At 41.0% G+C, this 25,845-nt stretch overlaps 2 pseudogenes; one reads left to right on the forward strand and one right to left on the reverse strand.

Moving 5' to 3' along the window:
- Positions 1-8,505: 8,505 nt before the first annotated feature.
- LOC124899613 lies at positions 8,506-10,897 on the reverse strand (annotated as a pseudogene).
- Positions 10,889-12,521, forward strand: LOC124899343 (annotated as a pseudogene).
- Positions 12,522-25,845: the final 13,324 nt, after the last annotated feature.

The raw sequence follows: 25,845 nt of genomic DNA on the forward strand, positions 1-25,845 counted from the left end.
TAGAGATCCATGAAGATCTTAATTCAGCAAAGAAAGGGCAAGCACCAAAAGACAGGAATGATTAAAGAGAGGCCTCAGCTAATGATAATAAAGCCAAAGAGCAAGAAAGAGGTGATGATGTGATTCCTTATGTACCTGTGTCTTTTCGCTTGACAAGTATACCAATTAATCAGTTGACCTATCTCTATTTGTGTTTTCTTCTAGGTCGGCTGACCCTGGTCTTCTTTGAGTTTATGATATTCCCCGCTCGTTTGAGCTTTTGTAGGCCGAAGCAAATGCTTAGATGAGAAGAAGTCAGAGCAAAAGTCAAAACAAAAAGGACAAAAAAGTCTCTTCCACTTCTCTAGAGGTTGAGAATGAGAAAGTGATGGGGACGATGATGCTCGTTCAAGATAAGATGATGACTGGTTGACTTACCAAACGGACACTTTGATCTTGATCGTGCAATCAAAGTCGCAATGAAGGACTATCGCACTAAAAGTGGTACTGAGACTGTCCCTACTACTACCTTTTATCAAGCTGGTTTACAAGAGTTCTGGCTTTTCCAATCGGACAAACTTCTAGGGAATCAATTATTTTTCCCCTATTCTATTTATATGCGGTCCTAACCTTGCTACTCTTACTTCTACTAGCAAGAGAAGTTCTGCTCGCAACATACCCCTAGGTATATAATCTTACTTCTTGAAGCGAGCTACTTTAACTGCCAAAGGAGCGGGGCAACTCGAGTTAGACGAGAGGCACAGATGTAATTTCAAAGAGGATCGATCGGACCCAAGAATTATCTCTTCCTTCCTATCTGATAGAAAGATACAGAGTCCTCTTCTTTACCCACTTGCCAATAAGTATCATGCTGACTCTCTAAGATAGACAGCTTCTATGGGGGTATGAAAGATAATAGCATCCCTTGGAGTGTAGGGCCTGACCTAGCATAGAGGTGTACTTTGGTATAAACAATTGACCAGAGTGCGGACCATAGTCTATATTTGACCCATTCCTTGCTTTTTAATGGATCTGATTCTGCGAAACATAAAACTCAATGTTAATCAAATTTGGTACACTTGGAAGGTAATGACCCTATCAGCCATCAGGATTTCTCCCGTGACGTCCAGTAAGAGCACCTGCTTTCCTAACCTAAAGTTTTTCTATCCTTTTTAAAGATGACCTGGAATGGATTGACTGAATGGACTAAATCGTGCTACTGGCTTGAGACTTCCTGTTCTATTGGAAGAGAGATAAGATTCCTACGCTCTTGCAGTATGCCCCCTTCGGGCAATACGGCTTTCATAATTCGTGAAGCTCCTGAGCGATAGCTCTTCGATCGCTATATTCTTGTGATAGAGAATGCGTAGTTATGAACATTCTATAAGGGCATGAAATGAGTCTACTGAAGTATTAGATCAATTCTTGGTAGAGAATTCACTTCAAGTCTGATTTGCTGCAATAATCTATTAGAGCAGAAGTAGAGAACGGTACCAGGGCGGGCCCATTCTCGATATGAGTAATCCTTAGTATACTCAAAAACTTTATTGTGGTGGGTCTTAAGTTCGGAAGAGTGTGTAATAGTAGATTTATGGTAATGTTCTTCCTTTATCAGTACCTTCGATTTTCTTTTATTCAAAAATGAGGGCTACGCGGCCGAATCCTTCAATCCGAGGTGATCGAAGTGAGGTAGAGTTTCGTCCTGAGCAATGAACCAATCACTTTGATTGTGGTTATTCTAGACAAGCCGACCAAGAGATCTTCGGATCCAACTAGCCCTTGAAAATATCAACTAAACCAAATTTCATATCATTACTTAAGCAAAGGTCTTGGCGTCCCCGACCTTGTTGCCTAGTCGCTGGCTTGAATTTCATGGAAATTCTTCAGTCTATGGCTTACCGGTCGGGTAAAGCTTGCGTAAGATTCTAATCACTCTAATATTATCTAATAGTAGAAATCATCAGGAGGGTAGCACTTCAGCTACTGCTGCAGCAGCTTTAGATACGCTCCTTCTTCAGTTTCATTTAATAAGAGGGTGTCACCCTGTAGCTGTAATCTATCGCTTTCTCTATGATATTATATATTATCCATTTCCTACTTTTGAAGCATAGGAAATCATTTTTGTTATTTAGTAGAGTATGTCACCTTTGTTTTCTGTTGTAGGAGTGGTACGCCATAGATTGTCCTTTGGTTGCAACCCTTCTTTCAATACAATACGCCCTTGCTCTTGTAAAGAGATAAGCAAAATATATAAATACAAATATAGAATAAACTCCACTGACAGTAGGGATTAGGGGTAGTTTCCTTGTTGACCAAGGAAAGGGGGTTAGTTGATTGGCAAGCCGACTGATATGGCCCCTTCTTCTGCTGCGGTTGAATCGGATAAAGCTAGTTGGATAGAGTAAGTGGAGATGAACATCTTAGTAATGTGTGCTCTTCTGTGCTTCACTTTTGGCAATCTCAGGCATATTACTAATTGATTATTTAGATTATTTGTTCATTTGTGATCAAATACAACTGCCGGAAGAGTTGTACGTCTACATAACTTACCTTCCAGACCAAGGAAGGAAAGTCTCAAATCTATGTAGTTCTGGACCCCATCTCGCTAAACTTAAGGTCGTAGGAATCTTTACTCAAAAAAGACCATTCACCGAAGTAGAGGCGCCTGATCTCACTGGGTACATAAAGATCTTTGTCAGCTTGCCGAATAAATCCCGCCGAGGCAGGTCACTCACCGATCAGACGAGGGAGAAGTCGAGCGGATAGGAACAGATGGAGCTACACCTGTAGTAAATAGCTAAATACCTAGCGTGACATTTGAACCAATCTGCTATCTAGGGTATCACTACACTAGACTGAGGTATGCTCGGGCTGCTTTCAAAGAGGATCCATACCCCTGCAGTTACTATTAAATATTGAATAGAGAAAAAAGAATAGGATTGGAATACAGATATTGTAAACCAATAGTTCCAGATCTTCAAGAAAATCCTAGTAAGAGATTGGAAGAGTAGTATGCTCCCCACCCGATTTGCCTTGTGTTAAGTATCATTATCTTTTCTTAGGGTGATCTGATGTGTATTGACCTAAAAAGCGAGCAGAGAAAACTACATGTTGAGATGCGACAGCCTTCTCTTGATAGCGGAATACAATTTTGCTACTTTCTCACTATTTGAACTTTAAAGTTAAGTTAGTGTTCAATGAGCCAATACTCTCTAAGAAAGTTCCTTACTTAAAGGCTTGACGAAAGCGGTTTAAGGAGAGTGCTTTGTATTACATCAGTCTTGCCCTAGGGAATAACCTTTTCAGTTAGATTGATCCTATCTGCTTCTTAGCTTAGTCGAAAGCTAGAGATTAATTCTCTCTTCTTTACTTGAGAAGATTCTTACCAGGCACAGGGATACTACTTATCGGTTATTTTGCCCGTTGGGATCGAAATAACCTATTAAGGGTTATCGCCTACATAACCTAATTCTCATACCAAAAGAGCTAGGTATCAAATCCCTGTAGTTCGAGCCCTTTTGTTAAAGCAGTTCCTGTATCAAGCTAGTAAAGTAGTCTGCTTGAAGGTCTCCCCCTTCCCCTTATCATAGAACCAAAAACTAACCATGATACAAGGGCTTGGCTCTCAGTACGTGAAAACGGAAGTTAAAATCTTTCATTGTCTTACATTGGGCCCTCTCTAGCCAAATAAAAAAATTGGAACAACCCCTAAGAAACCAAACAAATTCCCTAGAACTCACGCATATACCATGTTAGCCTCCACCGTTAGATCCTTACCATCCATCTTTATCAGTCAACTCCCAAGGGTTGCAGACGCATTAACATTTTGATATTTGACCCTCGTGGCTGGCAAATTTTTCCAAAAGTAACCCATTAGCGGTGATGCTTCTCCAGGGCTTTTAAAACCCTAAGATAGACGTCGCTTGCTGGATTTTGTAATTCTCCAAGCAGTTGTTAGAAGTCTTCTTTTGTAGCACCCATTTCGGTGGGTGTACCCTTAGTTTCCAAAACCAAGTGTTGTGCGATATCTTTGAAAGTTAAGGGGTCTCAAAGATTGTTTTGAGAAAATGATTGAAGAATAATCGAACATTTTCTCCTAAGAGTGTCAATTTTATCGGACGGATCTTCCCTCGGAAGATCAACGTCCAATACCCAATTTCGTGTTGGTTCAGGAGGCAAAACAGAATCTTTCCCCTCTTCTATTTGTGGGGTGAAACAAGCCAGCCATTTTTTCTACCATGTACCTTTTGAGGTTGATGTGCCTGAAGGTGCGTTGGAGGGTTGCTCCACTGCAGGATTGGAAGCAGGTTGCCCTCCTGCTGATCCTGCATGTGCAAGCTGGAATCCAGTCCCAAACCAAAAAAAAAAACAAGAACTAAAAAAGAAACCTCCCAACCAACAAGTCGACTCAATAGAACGCAAAACGACCTAACCAGAAGCATGGATTGGAGTTTCATAAGAACTAGATTGAAATCACTGCCAATCAATAGTAATGCCAAAAAAAAAGCATGAACAACACTATCAAGATTCTAATCAAATAATTCGACATTCAAAGACTCTTGTTACTCGTACCCTTATACATCTTACTCTGAATTACTACAGGTCTTAGCACATTAGTTTCTCCATTCTTTCGGCTGGGAAATTAGCCATTTGTTTTTGTCGTGATGATGGTCATGTTTTACTTTTTGTTTTGTTAGGTACAAGAAAGACATAACTGGGTCTTCTTCATGACTTTCTTGGTATGGAAGTGTATTGGTAGGGGCACACTCTTATCCTTCGTCAGCAAAAATATGCCCTAGATCTCTTTCCTCATGCTGACATACTTAATTATCATCCTTTGGCCACTCCTCTAACTGTGGAAAAGGGCTGATTGAACTTTATCAAAGACCTCTGAAATGTCTCTGAGGACAGTAAGTCAGTTTGATTTCTTTGGATTCGTGAACCTAGGATTAACATTCGACAGTTTCATTCCATTGCCCGCCCTATTACTCCTGCTCCAAAAGTCGTTGCTCAAAGGTAGAATTTCTCGGAAGCAGAATGCTTTATAATTGAAGATGAAGATAAAGAGTCAGCGAAGGGAAAAAGATTTTGAAACCTACCATTTCATTTAGGCTTAGTTCCCCAATATAGTTTCCAGGGATGAAAGAGAGGGAATAAAAATGCTTTTTGATTTTTTTGGTTCACCGTCTATCTTTATCTAGGATTAGTCAATCCTTCTGCTTATGCTTATGGGCTCAGGAATAGAGTCATTGGGTAGGGAGCACACTATAGTTGGCGACTGAGTGTGTGAAGGTTCTAAGGTCGGTCACTCTCAGAGGCCCGGGCGTACCTGTGTGGCTAGCCCAACCCATCTACCCAAAACTAAGCAACAGTGGAAAAGTTAGAAATATCAATAGCCAGCTCATCGAAGCTTAACCAGTATTTTGCTTTTGATTTTATACCTTGATTAGATGGAACTACACCTAAAAGCACAGTGATAAAGAGGAACTCCACCCTAACCTAACCTAATCATTTAGAATTCAACCTTTTAGCAGTGTATATAAACCAGAAGTAGTTATAGATGCAGATGATAAGTTATTGTCTTATCTTCATTTTATTTAAATACCTTGTAGGGGTGGGAATAATAATTTATATAAGTTATGAGTCCAGCATAAAAAAAGCACATTAATCCCGGAGCTGTGGATGATTGAGACAGCTAGCTCTAAGATTTTTTTCGTAGTTTCCCTTTAATAAGTTTTACTCATTGGTTTTGCTGAGAAATGATTGGGAAAAGGATAGTGCACCATCCATCAATCCAATTGTACTATATTTGTCTACCTCATCCTTCCAGAAATGATTGGGAGAAGGATAATGCCTTTATTCAATAGAATACCATCCTAAAAGAGAATCAGTACTCGGTGATACAATGACTCTATCCTTATGAAAAAGCCTTCATCTTATGAAGGCCAAGCCTTTCCTGAAGAAGCTATCAATCCCTTGAAGATTCTATCCATCTATTGAGACTCTTTCAATCCTAGGTCTATCCTTAATGAAAGTCCAAACAATAAGGCATCCTTGTCAACAATCCTATGGTAGTGGTTCCTTCGAGTAAGAAAAAGGTACTCTTTCCCACGTTTGGTGACTTCCCTTCTATGTAGACTGCCTAGCAGGCTTTCAGTATTAGTACTATGGTGTCTGACCAAAAGAAAATCCATCTTTGTGGGTAAGTTATCAAACAATCTACTTACCATCTCTCTGACGGTTAGCCAAGTACAAGTCCCTCTACCTCTAACTTCGCATATAGTTTTCCATCTCCCAGTGGAGATGAGGCATCTACTTCTCTAAGAACTGTTCCCAGGGATCCAGATCAATATGCCTCAGAGTGGGAAGGAAATTACCCCGGCCATCGATCTAATGCTTTTCCATCTATCTCCAAGGCCATCAAAAGTGGCATAAGATCTACCTGGATTTTATTCCTTTAATCTATCTACTTCGTCCGAACCAAGTAGGTAGGCTCCATCTTATTCAATTTTTCCACTGTCCAGGGCTGTACCCTATAGAACAAGGCCTTCTCTTTCGGTGCTAGGTGGGTTTGGAACCCTACCATCTATCTATATGCATCTCAATTACTTCGCACCTCTACTTGGAAACCTCAATACAATGCCCCTTATTTTGTTCTAGCTGCTAACCATCTAACGATCTTCTTCCATGTAATAAGATAGATGTGTTAATCCCACCTACATCATAAGTGGGTGTCAAAGCCCATCTGCATTTGCCAATGACCGAAAAGAAAGTGCTCTGCTCAAATAAACGCTTGAACAACGGATAACAGAACTTTATGCAGCACTTGCACCTCGCTCTTATAGTATAACATTCTTCTTATGGTCAGGGAAAGTGAGACCTGAAAGAAGCATTAAAGAATCAAAAGGAAAAAAGAACAAGAACTGCAGCTATCTCCACCTCACAGCATCAGTTTACCGCATAATATTTATGGTTCACTTTGTCATACTCTTGATTGACGGAAGGGGGATATGGTTCAACCCTGGTCTACAGGCTCTCGATCTTTATCTACAGGGTGCTTTTAACTCTCCCTTTTCCCCCTTTATTTTGAATGCCAGGGATGGAAAAGCAAAGATCATATCTTGATGCGTGTACCGTACTGCTATCTAAACGAAGATTAATTACCTACCGACCATGTTTGTTCTCTGTGTTGGATTGCTTTACGCTATTGATAGAGGAAGTTGATACGCGATATGGACAAAGTCGGATTCATCTAATGCTTGCTCTCATATTTAAAAGAATTTGTTTAGTCCGTTTTCCTTTCTGTCTACTAAAAATGGATTTGGAATAGGTCCCTGCCTAGTAGTTTTGGAATAGATCAATCTTGCTTTGACTGTTTCCTTCCATTCTTATCTTACATGCACATTTTTGATTCAATTGCATAAGCCCTAGTTTCGACTAACGGAACAATCCTTCCCTCACATCGGATTCACTTGTCCCACCCTCGCTTCCTCCTTGTACTAGATTTTTCCAAGGATCCCCCTGAAAGCGAGAACACACTATATGCCTTTAAAATAAAAAGAATGATGGAAAAAAAAGAGAGATCCTTTCTTTTCTAGCTTTGGCGGGAGGAATAAAAATCCTATCCTATATGAAGGCCTATATACAAAAAAAGCACTTTGCCTAGAATCCCAAGTTGCCTCACCTTTCCACTGAGGCCGATTGCATCCACTTTTGGAGCCCCTCGCCTTTGAGTACGGCAGCAGCTCAGACATAGACCGATTTAGGGGCCTAAACTCTTGAGTAGATTGCCCATGGAAAGGAGCTTACTCCAAGATCTGACTCCCTCCATGCAGGAGTTGGGGAAGACCAAAAGTAAACAAAGAGAGGCAGAATAGAATAAAGTGTTGCGCCCATTCTTTTTTTTCATAGCTAGAGAAAATGGAAGGAGACATCGTACTAGCCGAAGACTTTGACAGGTGTCGGTAGGCACACCTCTGATAAGGGCTCGATAAATCTATGGAAGGGAGACCCTCTATCCTCTTAATATTTAGAGTAGATATTATATATAGGATAATAAGTCCACTGCTATTCCCAAGACAAGGCAAGATGAACAGGAATGTTGAAGGGACATAAGGCTCAACTAAGGTAAGGAAAGACCCTGACCATCTAGGTCACCAATCTTCTTTCTTAGGGAGTCGGAGACGATCGAAGAGGTATCAAAATAAGAACTTTCAATCAGGGAGAGCTCAACAAGGTCGAGACCAAGATGATAGATATTCCTAGGAAGATCGAAGAAAATTAATGAAGGTTTATACCTACCCCTAACTGGCACTATGAATCCAATCCCATCTACATAGATGTTCCTAGCCACGAGATGAGGGGGTTATCTCTTATTGTTAAGCCGTCTTCAACTCTTCTTTCTTTAATCCTTTTCGTATCAGGGTTGATAATTGGATAGAATCTCTAAAAATAAAGAAATAGTACGTATAAATTGGGTTTTTGGCTCACAATAAAGATAGGGTCCTGATCGACCAACTAGTAGTCCTATCTATCCACCTCTCCAGACACAATATCTTGAGTACCTATGATGGTGACCACATTTGTTGGCATGTGATGTTTGGACATAGAATCGAGTCCTTATGAATGGGCAAAGCCAGGTGCTCTTATTTTATGATGGTTGGCACGATTGCTTCCATTACTGACCAAAAAGACACCAAATTCTCCTTTAGGAGCTTCAACTGTGATATAGGTAGAAGGAGATGGTACAGAAAAACCTTCTGTATAAGGTTCAAAATGGTGAATTGAGGTAGAGAAGACCGATGATACTGTAGTCATTTGGCCGGCTATTGAAAGAAAAAGCTTGCATCTACTTCCCTTATTATATAATCGGTCCCATCTCTCTCCAAAACTAACATGGTAGTTTCCCATCATAGGGCTTTCTATCTATAGATTAAGCCTTTACCAAGGAGCTAATTTGTTCAGAACTCAGTTGAATGCTTTTATAGAGAAGGCGGAGAGTCCTTGGCTCAGCATTATAGCACATAGGGCTTCAGTGCTACTACAGTGCTTCGCTAACTCGAAGTGCCTCGCTATGAGAATCTAGCTTTGCTAATGCTCGGCTAAGTCTTGAACCTTTGCGCTGACCGTTCACTTTCTCAGTAGCAAAAGCGCTTCTCTTTGCCCCTTAACCTTAAGTAGAAGGACAAGAAAGAGATTATTAGTTTTTTTGCTCCCACTTCCTCACCTGCCTCTATGAAAAGCAAGTAAATGTAGCCAGTGCCTGGTGAACGGTTCATGAAGCCATTTTTCACCTCAACTCCCTAAATAGGAATACAGATAGTTTCCAAATTCGGGTAAGAAATTCTCACCTGACTGTGATAGCCCTTTCAATACCTTATTGGAGCTTTGTAACTAGTGCTCAGTTTCTCATCACATCAGCCTTTTCCTAGTGCATGAAACCCCAATGAGGAAGGTGTTAGTGCTTTATCATTGGGTCAATAATATTAATCCCTCTTTTTGTGCTACTCCTAGGATGGGAAAAAGATAAGAAAACGTGAAGCGTTCTCTTGCTTTCCCAACCACTTATTTCTAAAGACTGCCTTCTCTCTGCTGGATCTTGGTCCAACCTACTACGAGGATCCCGTATCTAGCAACCCAACCTATAAAAAGGGCATCAAAGCCCCTTGAATAGGTTGGAGCTATAAAGCTTACCTTATTTGTTATTATTAAAAAGGGAAAGGGCCTTTTCAGCTGGTGCGTAGGAGCATACTTCCATTTTTTCTTTACTAGTAGGGGGTCTCGTGGTTCTTATGACGCCGTATTTCCCGGCCCTTTTCTTTTAGTGCTTTGACCCAAAGAAATAGCTTCTAGCTAGTTCAGTGGATAAGATGGCTGCGCTCCAGCTCACTCAAGAATGGGACGACAGTGGTCCATTGGCAAGCTCGTTCGAATCTTAGACGCAGTACATTGGAATCCTGAAGCACCACCACGAATGCTACCACGCGTCCGCCTGTGGTGCGGTAAGGCACCACCCTATTGTGCCAGTAGCCAAATCCAGTATGTCAGCTTAGTTATCCTCATCAGACCACTTAGTTGATGTCTAGCTTCCCAACTATTAGACGGTTTTTTTCCCCCAAATCAATGAAGAAGGGAGACGTAAGTTGATTCTTTTGAAGAACCAGAAGTGAAGCGCTATGCCAGGGCGGGGGGACGAAAAAAGAAATGGCTCTAAAGAAAAAAAATTAGGGTTCCCAATGCTTCTCCACACTCAACGAGCTGCGCCAACCTCGGGATGCTTTACTCCTAATCCCATAAGGTTCTGAGATGGAGCTTAACTTGAGTCTCGGTTAAGAACGGTGATGATATACATTTCACATGGCACACGTTGCATGGATAGTTTCATTTAAGATCGTAATAGAGGACATAGCTTACGATCATCGGCTTTGATCATGCCACTAGGCATTTGATTAAGACATTGCACAATGATCCGAACACTTTGTCGCATCTCTTTGATATGAATATAGTAACTATCATAGCGATCTCCTCTAGTACCTACTGGTATGTCAGGATCCAATTGGTCATGAACATCATAAGGTACTGCTTTTTGCAAATCCCAGCATACCCCAGAACCTCTTAACATTACACCACTGAATTCCCAATCCTTTGCTTACTGTGCAGTGATAGTACCAATATCCATTAATTGTTGTTTACAGATACAGTTGCCGGTTGACATCTCTTCTAATTCGTCGATATGAGAAAATTGTTGTATGAATGAATCAATATCTATACATAATCCAAGAGGCAAATCTTGTGCCACACCACCTGGTCGTATGAAACTGGCATGCATCCTAGCTCCCGAGACTCTTTCATAAAATTCCAATAATTTCTCCCACTCCTTAAAAGCCCACAGGAATGGATTTGATGCTCCTACATCCATAGCATGAGTAGTTAAAGTAAGTGAATGATTTAAAATTTGAGTTATTTCACGGAATAACACTCATATATATTGAGCTCATAATGGTACCTTGCAATTCAAAAGTCTCTCTACAGCTAAAGAATGAGCGTGTTCTTGGGCCATCATAGAAATATAGATAAGGTCGATGACGGAACGAAGAATGAAACTTTACAATAGCTTTTTCATAGACGTTCACTTGCATCACATACACAAGTGCTCTCTGAACTGTGCAATAAGGTCACCCATAACATGGCTCTCCTACTTAAGTTATCTTAGCCCCAGCCCATGCTATTCAATAATATTGGAAAAATGGTAGCCTAAGGTAACAACTAGTATGGAAAGCTGGTCGCCTTTGGAAGCCTTCGCCGGTAACCAAAGCGTATCATTCCCGCAACTACTTTGGTACTTTGTTAGCTTTTTTAAGTTATGCAATATAAGGGGGGGCTTGCGCTTGAATTGAAGTAGTGACTTTGGAATATAAGTAGGGCTCTTAAGTGGTGCATTCATGGAGGTAAACTGAAGAAAGAGCAAAAAAAAGGTTGGGTGTTTGTGGGGCGCGGCCATCCGGCCCCGAATAGGAGGGGGAAATGCTTTGGATCCTCCCTGCTTGTAGAAATGAATAAATCAGAAAAGGGCTTGGTTCTCTATTTTTGGGCAGGGGGTGAAGGCCATAAGATAAGATTGCTCTATAGGTAAGGAAGAGGGGAAAAGTGCTGTCATCTATCTCGACCAATTTCTCAAGGCGTTGGAAATCTAGACCGGCTCAGAGAATCACTCTCGCTAACGCGACCTTCATTCTGCCAACAAAGAAGTCATCCTTGATGATTTCCCATTCCTTCCCTTCTAAGCCGCCTCTCTTCGCCATTCGATGCTTCCACCTTCCCTTTCTATAGCATACCCAGGCGCCCTCCTTTCCAATCACTAAGAAAAAAAAGACCAATCAAATCCCTATCTAAGTAAAGCTTTTTCTGTTATTTTTCCGACCCCAGGGGAGTTTATTCGACCCATTCCCCAGTCTCCTGTACTGCTCAAGTAAGTGTGCGACTCTGTATGAGGACCTTCTTCTCTTTTGCCCACTCTCCATTCATACGGTTCTCAAAGTAGAGGAGGAAGGGTGGGAAGCAGGTACCATGAGCCCTCTGTCCCACACATCTATCCAAAAGCAAGTGTAGTTCACCGGTTCCACCGAATGCTCCTATCTCTCGGCAAAGATCGTGTGAGTATGCAATTATGCTTTGGATGCTTTACCATAGAATAGATCAATCTAGTTCCCATTCTTTTCTGGTGCACCCGCTTTCTATCTCCGACAAATAAGGAAGGACGTGGTGAGAAGGAAGCAATCCTAGCCTTTGTCCGGCCGATCATTCCATTGGCATCTCACATTCACGCCCCCGTTTGACTGTCGCTTGGGGATGTAGTTGTAGATAGGTTAGTCTTAGTGGGTCGTTGGCTCCACCTGTTAATATCCTTCTATGAAATGCTATTGTCGTCGCCATATTCCATATATCACTTAGTCATCTCTGCCTCACTGGGAGTCAACACCTCTGAAAGAAATGGAGGACTTCATTCAGAGACCCTGCGATCACCCTCTGAACAATCAGACTAAGGTAAAGCTTGAAGATAAGTTTTATACTCAATGAATTTCTCAATCCTTCTAGTCGGGTGGGCACCGGCTGGTTTTTCGACCAGATCCCCCTAAAAACCGTACTTATGGGTATCCCCACATGCGGCTCATGCTATTTAAGGTGGCCCAACCCAGCATTCATTCGCAAATCTTGTAGTGAAATTGAGACTGCTCAACCTCGGAACCTAATTTGCGTGTAGGCAGCACTGTCTGTCGTACCGTTGACTCTATATATTCATGGAATTTTCTTTATTTCATTTTCGATTTTATATAGGCTTGCTCCCTTTTTTTCCAAGAATTTATCCATTTCTCTTTACTCCATAGGGCCTTCTTTAATAGGTAAAAGCCTTTCATTTTTGTCTAATGACCCGGCCTCCCCTAGCTTTTTCATCGTCTGGGCTTCCTTTTCTCCCTATGGTTTGCTCCCTCGGTGCAGGCCTACCACGCTTCGTGCCTGCGGCATTTTTGCCAGACGGTCTTTGCCAGTAGTGCCATCCTCCCCGCTAGCTATATGGGTGGTTTGTCCCTTGCTACTGCGTTCTTTGTTTCTATGGATTAAAGGAGCAAATGTAGTTGAATGGAACAGCAGGCGGGTTACACATTCTACTGTGCCAAGATGTGAGGTGCAGGTGGTGATGATCACCCTAAGGTATGCGCTAGCGTCCTTGACAGTCACTCCAGAACCTGCCAACGCTCGTGAAAACTCGGGTCGATCGGTCCTCCATTCATCCGATCGGAGGTATGGATAATGAGGCCACCTTTACAACCTTTTCCCTTCTGTCCCTATGTTAGAATAGGTTTAGGCGGTTTGCTTGAGTTGCTCAACTGCCCCTTTACCCGTGCTCATGACGTGCTACGGAACCTCTACTATGCTGGAGGAGGGGGACCAAGTAGGGCATAGCTAGCGGCATAGGAGCCAACTCGACATCAGTGGATTCGTGCCGTATTGGAGTAATCCAATATGTGGTTCCGTGTGTTCCACCACATCTCCATTCATTTCCAATACTAATCGTGAAACACGATGAGCAGTTAGATGTTGAGGTCTGAAATTTGAAATGAAATTTTGGATTTGCCTATTCTTAGTCGTCATGGGAAAGAAATACAAAAATAAGAAAGAGATCATTCCCTTAGATCTTGTCCAATACCACCAGTACCAGAAATGCATCTCTTTCCTCCGCTCGAGAGACTTCTATGCCAGCCGAACCCATTCAGACCCAAAACCAGCTTGCGCAAATCACCCTGTCGCGTGCCCTTCCGTTCCATCTGGGCCAAATACCTATTTAAGGCATTTTCAGCGATAGCCATTCCTGCCCGAGCAGGGTGACTGAATAAGATGCTGCGGATTTTCTACTTTCGACGCGAAAGCATCTAGGGGGAAAACCCATTCTGCACTAATGCAGCCTGACCCTCTTTTCGACCAGAAACTGCTTCTCGAGTATGGCAAGATAGATTCGGAGGTTCCTGGCCTTGTTCCTCTCTTGAAAGAAGAATGCTATCTGGTTCTAAATCTCTTCTCTCTTTTTCATATCGGAAAGAAGAGGGTGCTCTAATTTCGGAACTAGGATGGCATGCAGAACTGGTTGAACCTTCATCTGGGGAATGGCTGGGAACGCATATCTTTGGGGAGGGTAAATAGGGTTAAAGGAGGGCTCCCTCCTCCTGTCGTACGTGGCAAAAAATCCTTTGAGAATCTCCCCCCGAGTACCGATGAAAAAGGAGTACAAGGAGAAGAGCGAATACCTTAAAGTATTTTCTCCCAAAGATAGTAGTCGTGGTTGATTTTAATTCAAGGATCTTACGCAGCAGAGCGAACTCTTCTATCGTGTTGCATTGGAGGACCCTCCGAGGGAACCATCATACTGGAGAAATCCGAGAAGAGTGATTAGGCGCACGTTTTATCCTTTCTACAATGCCTATAGACTCAGTCTTTTATTCGGATTAATTCTTCACTGCAATCGCTTCGATCCACCCTCTCGGTGAAAAACCATAATACGCCCTAAGGAATTCCTACCAGCAGACTTCCCTGTACTCAAAGTGAATTGTCTAAGTGCTCTCCTTTGTCTCATAGAAGATCGTAGTGACCAAATTTTCCTGTTAAAAAGAAGATCTCTCTTCTTCTTCATTCTCAAGAGGAATGCATCAACAAAACTGCCCTTCCATATTGATCGTCGTGGCATGAATGGATTTCTTCGCTTCGATTCTGCCCCTAAGGCTAGATCCTCCTCCTCCTCCTTCTCTTGACGGATAGGATCCTCCTTGGTCCTTTTAACATAACACTCTCAGCCGCCCAAGAGGACTGGCTATCTTTCTCTTTATACACAATATCTTTCAAGGCAAAGAAAAAGATCTACCTTGGCAACGAACACGAACAAGATATGAAAGATGTTAGACAGCGGACCACTTAAACTACAACGTTAGAGATTGTTTGCTATTGCTTATGCCTCAGTGGAAAAGTAAAGTTTTGCTCTCCTCTCTTTCTCTTATGTATCTAGTTCTATAGCTTAACCCTTACTTTTACGATGTAAAGGCAGAATGTAATAGTAATAAAGGAAAAGAAAGGTGTGGCGGTAAGTCAAAACTTTTTGGTCTCCATGTTTCGATCCCAGTAGAAGCTTATTTTTATCGCTACGCTATAAGGCATAAGTAGTGAAACAAGTAGACCTATAAAGAGAAAAAGAAACGCTATCCCTCCTACTTATGATTCAAAATTTAGCTCGATCTATTTTAGATGTCTTTTTTACATCAATGGCATCATCTGGTGCTTACACCGAATTGCTTACCCGCAGAACTCATTTAACCCGACCCTGCATAAGTACCAATGCCCCTTCCCCTTTCACTTCTAGGAAAAACTTCTGGGGTGAGCCCTTCTCAAAGAGGTATCCTTTCATTAGGAGCACAGTGTACCCCAGTTTTATAGCGAACTTCAATTCCTTGCTAAAGTAAAACCCTATAAAGGTACCAGTCAGGAAGATTAGACTAGACCTTTTCAAAGTCGGAAGCAGGTCAGAATTCTAGCTTTCTCTATTTAGTTAGGAAAGCCAGCAGTCATGATATTTAGTTAACACGACCTTAGGCCTAATTGTCAGTCTTCAAGAAGCAAGTAGATAATCTCCCATCTCTTGATCTGGGGGAACATAGTTACGAAAGAGAAGCCCATTCCTAATCCCAACTTCTAAAGCCAGTATCTTGCTCAAGAAATTTTTTTCAAGACCGGAGTCAAGGCAGTTTGAACCCCAGCTAGTATTGAGGTTGAGAGCCGTAAAGACTCCCGAGATCAGTCATTCGACTTAGGAATCCCGTCCAACTTTAGATAAGGTAAGATAAGGTAGGAAAGCTACAAACCAGTCTTAATTCCTGCAGACTAAGATTCGATTTCAAGTCCCAAGGAATTCAATCCAAACACTTATAGATTCTATGCCCGCCTCTGCTCTGATGTTCCAACCCTGAAGTCACTTCCTTTAGAGTTGATTTCAAAGTTACAGCCTTTAGTAGATAAGCTAGAGTTAACTCATGATAACTCTTAGCCCTGACTTTTGATGAATGAGAAGTCTAGTTAGGCAGTGGGAACCCTGGGAAGTCAGGAAGTTCAAGTTAGAGGGAATATTCATATGACATAGCATATGATGAGATTGGTCAATCTTTCTCATTGCTTCACTAAAGAATGCATTTTATGTCTCTAGCACTTCCGTCATGAGATGTTGAAGCAAAAAAAAAGGAAAAATCCTGGTTAAGCTTTGACGAGCTGCCTATTGATATCCTGGTATAGTAGATGCTATAACATATACAGTCATACTAACATAGATTCTTTCGTTATTTTGCCCGCTCGTTCCACTTTCGTGCCGGAGGAAATGGGATTCGAACCCATAGATGAGACAATATTCTTGTATGTCGATGTAGCAAACCAATGCCTTATTAGCCATACATCCAAGTTTATTATTGGAATTGTTTATGTGCGGTTGCCCGAAAGGATATTTGATCAACTACCTGAGCTGTACCGCGTTAGTACGCGTACTCTTCCTCCATAAGCGACCAGACAAATGAAATTGCCTTAGCATCCAAGCGAGACTCTATCCAAATACTCGTTGGGAGATTTCGATGAACACCCCACCACTGAATGATGTAGTTTGCCAGTCTCCGCCTCCAACCAGGAGAGAACACATGGTTCAGCCTTGACCCGCTCCGCTTGAATTACTCTTTCTTCTTCTTACTAGTCATAATAAAGAGAAAGCCGAGGGAATTGGACTTATTCTATTACATTACGGAATAGTCCATTCTCGTCATGTTCGTGTCCTACCGTAGTGCCCGGAGAAAAGGGTTTGCTTAGCTTACTCTTACTAAGGCAAATGGATTTGTCATTGATTGCACGAGCTAGCCAGCCACAACCTCCTTTACTCAACCTCTTAATTCATAAACAAAACAATTTATCCTTAATGCAAGCACTAAGTAAGTGAACAGACTTTCTAGAGGTTGTCCATCTATGAATTAACAACTGGGCATCTTACGTATAAATTTCAAAGTATGGGCTCTTGCCCTATCTCCATAAAGAAAGAATAAGCAAAAACAAAGAGCTTTCTGTCAGCTTCTATTCTCTATTCCTATTCGATTCCCTCTTTACGGGATAAGCCACCTCTTCCCCTACTTCCAAAGAACTACTAATTGCAAGCAACCTCAGTCAATCTTTAAATCTTGAGAACTTATCCATATTTTAGCTATGTTTAGAGAACAAAGTGCCTAGTTTCCTATGTTTTTACTCTACTTCTATGTAATTGAGCTAACCGATTTTATTAGTATGATTTCAGGTATTAATGAGGTAGATGAATACATAATGGGACTATGGAATGCAGATGGCATATGACACAAGAGAGAGTAGCATTCTGGACCAAATGTGGCACCTAGAAACTATGTCTAAGACTAGTTTGTCATTTATCATTAGTTCAGGGACTTAGAAGGTAATTATGAGAGAAAGGATTATTAAAAGGCTTAGTGCTGAATTTTTATGCATTATTGATAATTCTGTATTAGTTTTTAAAGAGGGAGAGTGGCGGCTTAGCTTGAGGAGAGAGAGAAACATTTCTTCTCTCTTCTTTCACTATTCGCACACCAAGATCGTCTTCTAGTTTTTGGTATGATGAATATATTTATGATGATTTTCGTTTAATTCATGAGTAGATAAGTTTATTAGTTAGGGTTATGGAAGCCTTGTAGCATACAATCTATAACTTTGGGTTTTGAATTCATTATGCATTGATTTGTTTACGTCATACTCTCTTAGTTTATTTTGAATTCTCGTGGTTGCAAACATAGAGGATGTGCCTTAAAACACAACTTGTTCGAGAGAAAGGTTGTTGTTCGGAAAAGAGAGTAGTGACAAGAAAATAGGATTTCCAATCCTATTTCATATGTTAATGCCTTAGCAGGATTAACTACTTGGAGATTTCGGATTGTTTTCGGTAAACGCTTTTGATTCGAGAGAACTAAAGTGAATTAGTCCTTGATGGTTGAGAAACACTAGGATTATGTTATTAAATACAATACGTTTCTCTGTAAGCACAATGCATGTATGAATTTATAAAGCCCATAGTTAGAAAGTATTGAAAACTACAAGGTGGACATAACCCTATCTTGCTATTTCTCTGAATTTGAATACTACTACACATATTTCATCTTGTTAAACTTTAATCATTAATTTGTAAACTAAATCAAATCCCCCTATTTATTTTATGGAAATGAATGATTAAAAGTCAACTAATCTGCACACAACTTAATTAACACCATATTCCCTGTGGGATTCGACCCCAACCTAATTGGGTTATATATTTGACAACGACCGCTTACTCTCTCGTAAGAGAGGTGTAATTTGAGCATTATCACTTGTGCAACACCTTGAACCTCCCTTCAGAGTCAAAGGTTGCCCAGGCGGATTCTAATCTAGTTAAACTCAAGAAATAAGATTCAAGGACAGCAAAGTAGACTGTTAAGAATTTCTTTATATAGGCCTCCTCCTATTCAGATGGAAACCTGTGTCCCCAAATAAAACGTAGTCCCAGCCATCACCTAGGAAAGATCTCAGCTGTTAAACATGTACCACACTCCAATGAGTGGCACTTAGATAGCTGAGAGGATCCTAATATAAAACTAACCACCGAAACACTTGTCACTGGTACAATCCGATCATGCCATAGTGCTGACGAACAACATAAGACTTCCAGTTTCAACACCTACCAGAAGCATCGCCACCTTGTCAGAGCTATGACAGGTAGCGTACTAAATGACATTTGAAATACACCTGACCCCTCACAAGGAACAGTTGTGTTATCATAACTGAATTATATAGTGGAGTAAGCAGGTGATAACCCCAAAATTTTATCCATCATTCTTGCCTTATTCAACCAAGAAGGCAAGTTCCTCATTAAAGGGTACCCCATAGTATACAAAATACAGAAGTGAGGGTAGCCAAGGTGCACCTCTCTATAGGACCACTCCATGTGGCTACCCTACAAGGAGGTACCAAGTAGCTAGAGATTCATTTCAAATGAGTTGAGGCTAAGGTATAGAGATTCGTTGAACATAGTTGAACATAGTTCATTTCATTGAGATCTTAACCTTGAAAGGTATAGATTATCTTTTCCTATGAAAGCATGAGATAGAGTGTTTCGAGACTTCGATATCAATCAATAACCCTTCTTCTTTGGAGTAGACAAGGGCACCCAGTCTAAGAATTAGAAGTTTATGACAATGCCTGAAATGAGTAATCCAGAACCTTTATCCGTCCATCTATGGAGGTTTTTTCAAGCCTGATCCTCTGCCTGTGAAGACAAAGAAGTAAGAGTGGTTGGACAATTAACTAGGTCTATAAGCCAAAACTAAATGAAAATGACCAAAGATAGCTGCTCTCCTTGTTCCTTCCAAAATTTTTTGGATAAAAGTTGTGAACGTATGAGCTCTTTGAAATGACCCTTTTTTTCCCATATCCGATGTTCTTCTTTCCGGTCTTGTTGGAAGAAAAATAGTGGGTAAAAGAGAAGTGCTTTAGTCTTAGTTCCGGGAGGGAATGATTGCAGATTCAAGGACCCGAAGCAAGCACCCGACCATCATAGATCAGTTGGATTAGTCTAATAGCTATAAAATTTCCCAGCCAATGGGCAATCTAGTTCTTTAGAAAAATCTATAGTCTTTCAAGCTATGGATAAGAGAGATAGGCTCGTGAGAACTCCCACTCCTCGGTCGGGTAAAGCGTTAATCAAATTATCTCGTAAAAGCTCCTACTCCTGGCAAGGCTAAGAAAGTGCTTCAGCTAGGGCTAATGGTTCTAAAAAAGGAAGCCACATTTATTCGATCTTTGAAAAAACTCAACTGAAGGACTCGACGACTGGGGAACTTCGGAATAGTTTACATGTATCGGCCTTAGGGGCTGCTTTAAAGAGTACCTGTTCTAACTAGCAGGCTCTTTTTCCTGATGAGGAAATAGAGGCCGATTAGCTACATCCTTTAAGTCCATTAGCGCAAGTCACTCCATTAGCTATATTAGTTACAAGAAAAGGATATCGACTTATTAAAGGGGCGGGCGGCAGTCGAACCTTTTTATGAACTTATAGCGCAAACTTTATCTCGGAATCAATCTGGCATTCCACTTCGACCTTTCTTGTGTTCACTAGAAATTTCATCAAAGCTCTCTCTTCCTATCCGACCTAAGGATGCCATCAAACCCTGTCAGATAGAAGTCTACTATAACTAGCTGATTTGTTTACCCGAGTTAGACCGCTAGTATCTTACCAACCATCTTCAGTCCCTACCCCCATCTTTATCTATCTCGTCATGAGCAATCGAATGACTTTTGGGAAATGTGAAAGAAATTTTCTAACCGGTTAGAGAGCTCATTAAAGATTGAGGCTTGTCTGGAAAAATCAAATTGTGCTCGCCTGACGCCTTATCTTTTGCCTAGGTGGAGAGGAGGCCCATTCGACAACCATAATAGGCTCTATAAATGGATCACGCACGCTAAGAACACATCAGATTAGAGGGTACAAGAGGTTCCACTCATGAAAGTATGAGACGCAATGCTTCTGCCTAGAAGTAAGCTACCCTCTTTGCCACTTTCAAATCAATAATAATGATGTCATCAATATTCTAATTTGATCTTTTCTTTCTTCACCCTGTAGCCTTAAAATTGAAAAAAACCCATGGTTAAGTGAGCATAGAGCTCTTCCCTTTTCTTTCCTTTTGAAGCTGTTTTCCCTCCTTACCAACCGGAGGGTAGTATTATATAAGAAAAAGAGTAAACAAATAGGGAAAAGTGAAATAAGGGGAATAGATGTAGTCAATCAGTAGAAGGAAAGCAACTCTCGTAAGAGGTCTTCGATGCTGGTTCCCCCAGCAGTTGTGCCCTAACTCTACTCCTTGATGAAGTTCATTAATTTCTGCATTTCCCGTCTGTACTTTACTAAAAGTCTAGTAATATGATTGAGTAGGAAATGACGTAGGTAAAGTAAAGGGGTCAATTACGCTCTATCAGTCTTGGAAGGAGTCCATGGAGTATGCTTTCCCATTTTTGAAATCATAGAGCTCAGGTTTTTTCCCTCTCCTAATCTGAATCGACTCTACTCATAAAGGGGCATTTGATCAAGGAAATATTGGGGGTCTATCTGCCATATCGCTTATTCTTTCTCGGGCCAATGCATCATTCTCTGATTTTTGTACTCGTTTGATAAGATGAAATAAATAAAACTCTTATCCCCACTGAACTAATTTATATTCATTGATAGGCTTCTTAACTCCACTGCTACCCACTTGGAGTCGACTATTGATCCATCGCCTGAGCCCCTTTTCCTTTCGTCCTTGCCTAAGGTACCTTGTTCTTATTTGTGACACCCCTATGGTTTGTGTCTGACTCAGCATAGTGCTTTTATTTCCATTGTTCATCCTTCTTTGAATCCACAAAATGATAGTGAGGAAGCAAGGATCCCTCAGTATCAGCAGGCCATATCTGAGGAATTTCCAGTCTTGTAGAAGACGTCGTTCATTACCATATCAGATAGAGAGGGGTTCCAAACCTCGAAAGACCACTATTGAGGGATATTCAGACTCATTCTTCGGTATCGATCCGAGAATACTTTTGGCCCACTATAAAAGGTTACTTTTGTACGGGCTCTAATTGAAAGGGAAAGAAAGTAGCCTTCGTTCCAGTGAGATGTGGGGAATATTTTTCTGAATTGAAAAACTACATGAGGGGATTTACATTCCACCTTCACTAGGGTGATTAGTTTCTTCACATCTAGTTAGTCGACTCAGGAAGGTGTTGTATGGAATAAAATAAGCAATCGCTCAAAACTAAAGGATCCTCGAACATCGGCACTCACTGCATAAGCTCATAGGGCAAGATGAAGATATGGAAAAAGGTTAAAGAGATCATCAACTTTGCCTTGGCATGCTTCCATCAGCACTGAAAAGAGAAATAAGGCAAGGCTATTGATGTGCCACTGTATGGAGGGCTCGGAGAGAGTATAAGCACTTTTCTTCACGCTGAGTGTGAGCTTTCGATTTAAGGCTGCTCTTAGACCAGGAAGATTGCTTATGACATCAATCATCTAGGTCCTTCCTATGTCGAATAGTTTTTCAATGCATGCTTCCCTAGCTTTGGGGAGAGTTCTTTGGCCTATTAGAAATGTCGACGCAGAATCAATGAGAAAATTCCCAAATCAAAGCCAAGAAAGGACGATGGGCTCCAAATAACCAAGAAGCCTATCTAGGCCTATGAAGTAGAGCCTATAGCGCTTTTACCCGCAGAACTCAAACCTATCTGGGACTATTAATATCAAATAAAAACTTATTTAAAGTTGGAATTTGTGTAAGAACGATATTCGATTAGATCTTTCCAAGATCATTCAATTCTGCTCATTCAATTCTTAAATAAGAAATATTATCTTTCTTTATCGAGATTGGGTGGTGTGAAGTGTAACCCTGAAGAATTTCAAGTAATTGTCTTTAGCACGAAGTTAGTTGATCGAGAAAGCGGCAGGACCATAAAACAACACCTTGATTTGGACTGTGGTTCTGTGAAGCTGGTATTCTCAGACCGTCTAAGAGACTTTCCGACTGTCAAAAGAAGTGAACATAAATTAACTAGTTTATTTAATTGACTTAAAGTTCTTTCTTCTATGCCTGTGAGATTGGCGTAATACCTTTTCACTAAAAGTGATCCTTATTATCATTCTAATTATCTAATATATATTATTAATCTCAAATAATTAAAGTTGGAATTTGTTTAAGTAAGATATTCGATTAGATCTTTCCAAGCTAAATTGAGAATGAAATTTCATTCAATTAAGAATTTTAGAAATAAGTAGATCATAGATAAGTTTTTTCATGCCTCGACTCTCCTTTGGTTTGTTCGGAAATCATGGTAGTCTTTTCATGGAGATTATTGGGAATGGAAATGTGCCTGGGGTTAAGAACAACGATAAAACTGCCTTCTGTTTGTTGCCATGGAATGTATAGATAGGGATTGTTTTATGCTTGGAAAACCCATTCTTCTCTCTCTATCCCCTTTTTTAGGGAGCCCCATGAACCGCTTTTTCGTATTCACTCCGCACCTTTCCTTCCACATGTAAGGATCATGGGGTTCTCCCAACATACATATTCGGGGGTGCAACTGTTAGTAGGCAAGGATTGGAATGGGTGGATCCCAGGTCGAATTCCTGATCTATTCATTTCAGCCTTAGAGGATTGAGCTTTTTGAGAGCACCGCACTGAGTTTGAATGGCAGATTTCAATGAGGAAGAGAGAAGTCTAGTTCTTTTTTCATTTGAAAGGGGAATTGATGTCTTATTGAGAGTTATTACAGAAGAACCTTTTCATAGAGGAGAGTGATAGGCCATTTTGAAGAGCAAGCTTGAAAATAAACGGAGAGTTCATTCATAGTAGAAAAATGCTCACTCACTCGTATATAAAAACGCAGGCGGAGGGCTCTCTATCTTGAAGATAATATTTTTTAATTCAATAAAGCCTTCTTTCATAGATAATTAGTAGTATTCCTCTCGCTAGCTATTCTGAGTAAGAGGGGGAGGACTTGATATGACTACTATTAGACCTCCAACCCCAAGAGACTCTACAATCATTATGAGCAGATAACCCTTTCCCTTCCCTTCTATAGAGAGGTTACCCCTTTCTCTCTGGGTAGTTCACTCACTTCTAGTGCCTACTACTTCTATATACTTTTGAAAAAAGAGAGGTAGAGCTAGGAGCTCAATATTGGAAGAGCGCCCTCTCTTTTCTTTGGGAAATCAAGTTAGTTGGGCTGGTTCCCTGTCCCCGATATGTAACGAAAAGATTGATTGGTTTACCGTATTCATTCATGAAAGCACTTGCCTTTCTCTGGTGGGCCTTTACTTTTAAAATAGAAGAGAGGTAGTCACAGCTGGAGAAGCACCCTTAAACCCATGAGATCACTCGACCCCGATCGGCCAATCTCCTGTCATTGCTATCTCATGAGCGAAGGGTTGCTTATGCTTCCCAAACGTCATGCATTTTTAGGTCATTAGTCAAAAGATCCCTGGACAATGAAATAGGGGTGACTTAACATTGTTTCCTAACACGCCTATCTTTGTTTTAGGGAAATCCTCTCCCTATTCAGGTGGATACCGCACCTTGTGCTTGGGAATGAGTGTGATATATACCTCCTTGCTCAGCACATAACTGTGTACCGCTGCATGTCTTCGCTTGCTCCCGGTTCATGGTGGAATCCATTGAATGCATTGGTAAAGCATGGGATTACGATAAAAAACTGGAGGTTTCTGCTAGGCGAAGGAGCTCACAAAATATCCTAACTCTCTATGGGCAAGAAGCAAGGGCACAACTGCTGCACAAAAGCCGGTCTTACCTTCTATTATATTAGTAAAGGGACTTTAGGCTTGACTAATGATGATATATAGGGCTTTTCCCTTTACTAGTAAGAGGCAAAGATCATTAGCCTTTAGTCATCTATCTCGCTACCTACTCCTTTTGCAAAAAGTCTTTAGGGATAAGATTAGACTCGAGAAATAGTCTACTTCAAGGCTGCAAGGAGGACTACGCTCTACAGGTGGGCATCATTATTTATCATGTCAAGAAGAAATTTTGGTTTGTTTTTGAAGGTGATAAAAAAGATTTGACAAAAATTGGGCATACATTCGAGAGAGAGAAGGATTAGTTCGTGTCTGGGTTAAGGGGACGGGTGACCTGAACCCTCTTCCTCTGGTAAGAGCTGTCTAACCTCTGTTGTTATGCTATAACCTAGTCTTACTCACTCTTACTTCCCTGCCTGTTTTCCTTTCTTTCTTTTTTGAGAATACCGGCCCTGCTGCCTTTGCTCTCGTTTGGGCCTCGGGAATCCCTTGCTTTTGGCTAAGGTCTTTATTTACCTTTTTTCATTCCCCCCCTCAAAACAAAAAATTCATAAGCACTACTGGAATGGCACAACAACAATACCATAACATATATACTTACCAACAAGAGAGAGCAAGACTGACCTACCCAAGAGAGAGAACACAAGAGTGACCCCCTATCACAACAAGGCCGGAAGAAAAGAATTTACCACAACCTTATTTACCAAGCTCGGGACTAGAGGAGCATTTCAGGAATTTGAGGTATCGCTTATAATAAGGATGAAGTCTTATTCATATAGTAATGTCCCTAGCTTGCACCTTATTTGAGACTAAGGCAGGTTTGGAACCATGTCCTATCACCTTTATCAAATCCCTAGCTCTCTTCCTTAGTGCAACTGCCCTATTCCTACCATGGGAATATCTATCTTTCTTTTTTCTTTCATATCTATAGTTTAGGATATAAAAGCAGATGGTCTCGTATATGAAAAAAGAGATTATTGATGTTAGTAGACTAATCTATTCATTTGTAGGGCATTTCTTCCTGTGACCGCCTTTCCTACCAAAAAGCTAACCCAACAAAATCTAGGTTTTTTATAGACTAGACTTTCGGGAATTTTTTAGGGTTCATACATGAATTGATCCAGTCAAAGAACCTGCTCCAGAGCGACTACTCCGCCTAGCCTATCTTCCTACCTGCCCCCAGTTCTCTATGCTCGATTCCACAATTAATCCCAGATCCATCTATTTGAGGGAGGTCCAATTCCACACTCTTCCAATTGCTTAGGTAGAAGTGCTTACGCCCCTTTACATCTAGGTCTCATCAAAACCCTATTCTGTGTATATTTAGGAATAGGGCTATCAAATGGTCGACTGCAAAACCCATCAGGGTTCCAAAATCAGCGATCATTCAATGGACTACTTTTGCGATGTCTGTCACATGAAGAAGC

The sequence above is a fragment of the Capsicum annuum genome, chromosome 6 (genome assembly GCF_002878395.1).
Source record: "Capsicum annuum cultivar UCD-10X-F1 chromosome 6, UCD10Xv1.1, whole genome shotgun sequence".
NCBI lineage: Eukaryota > Viridiplantae > Streptophyta > Magnoliopsida > Solanales > Solanaceae > Capsicum > Capsicum annuum.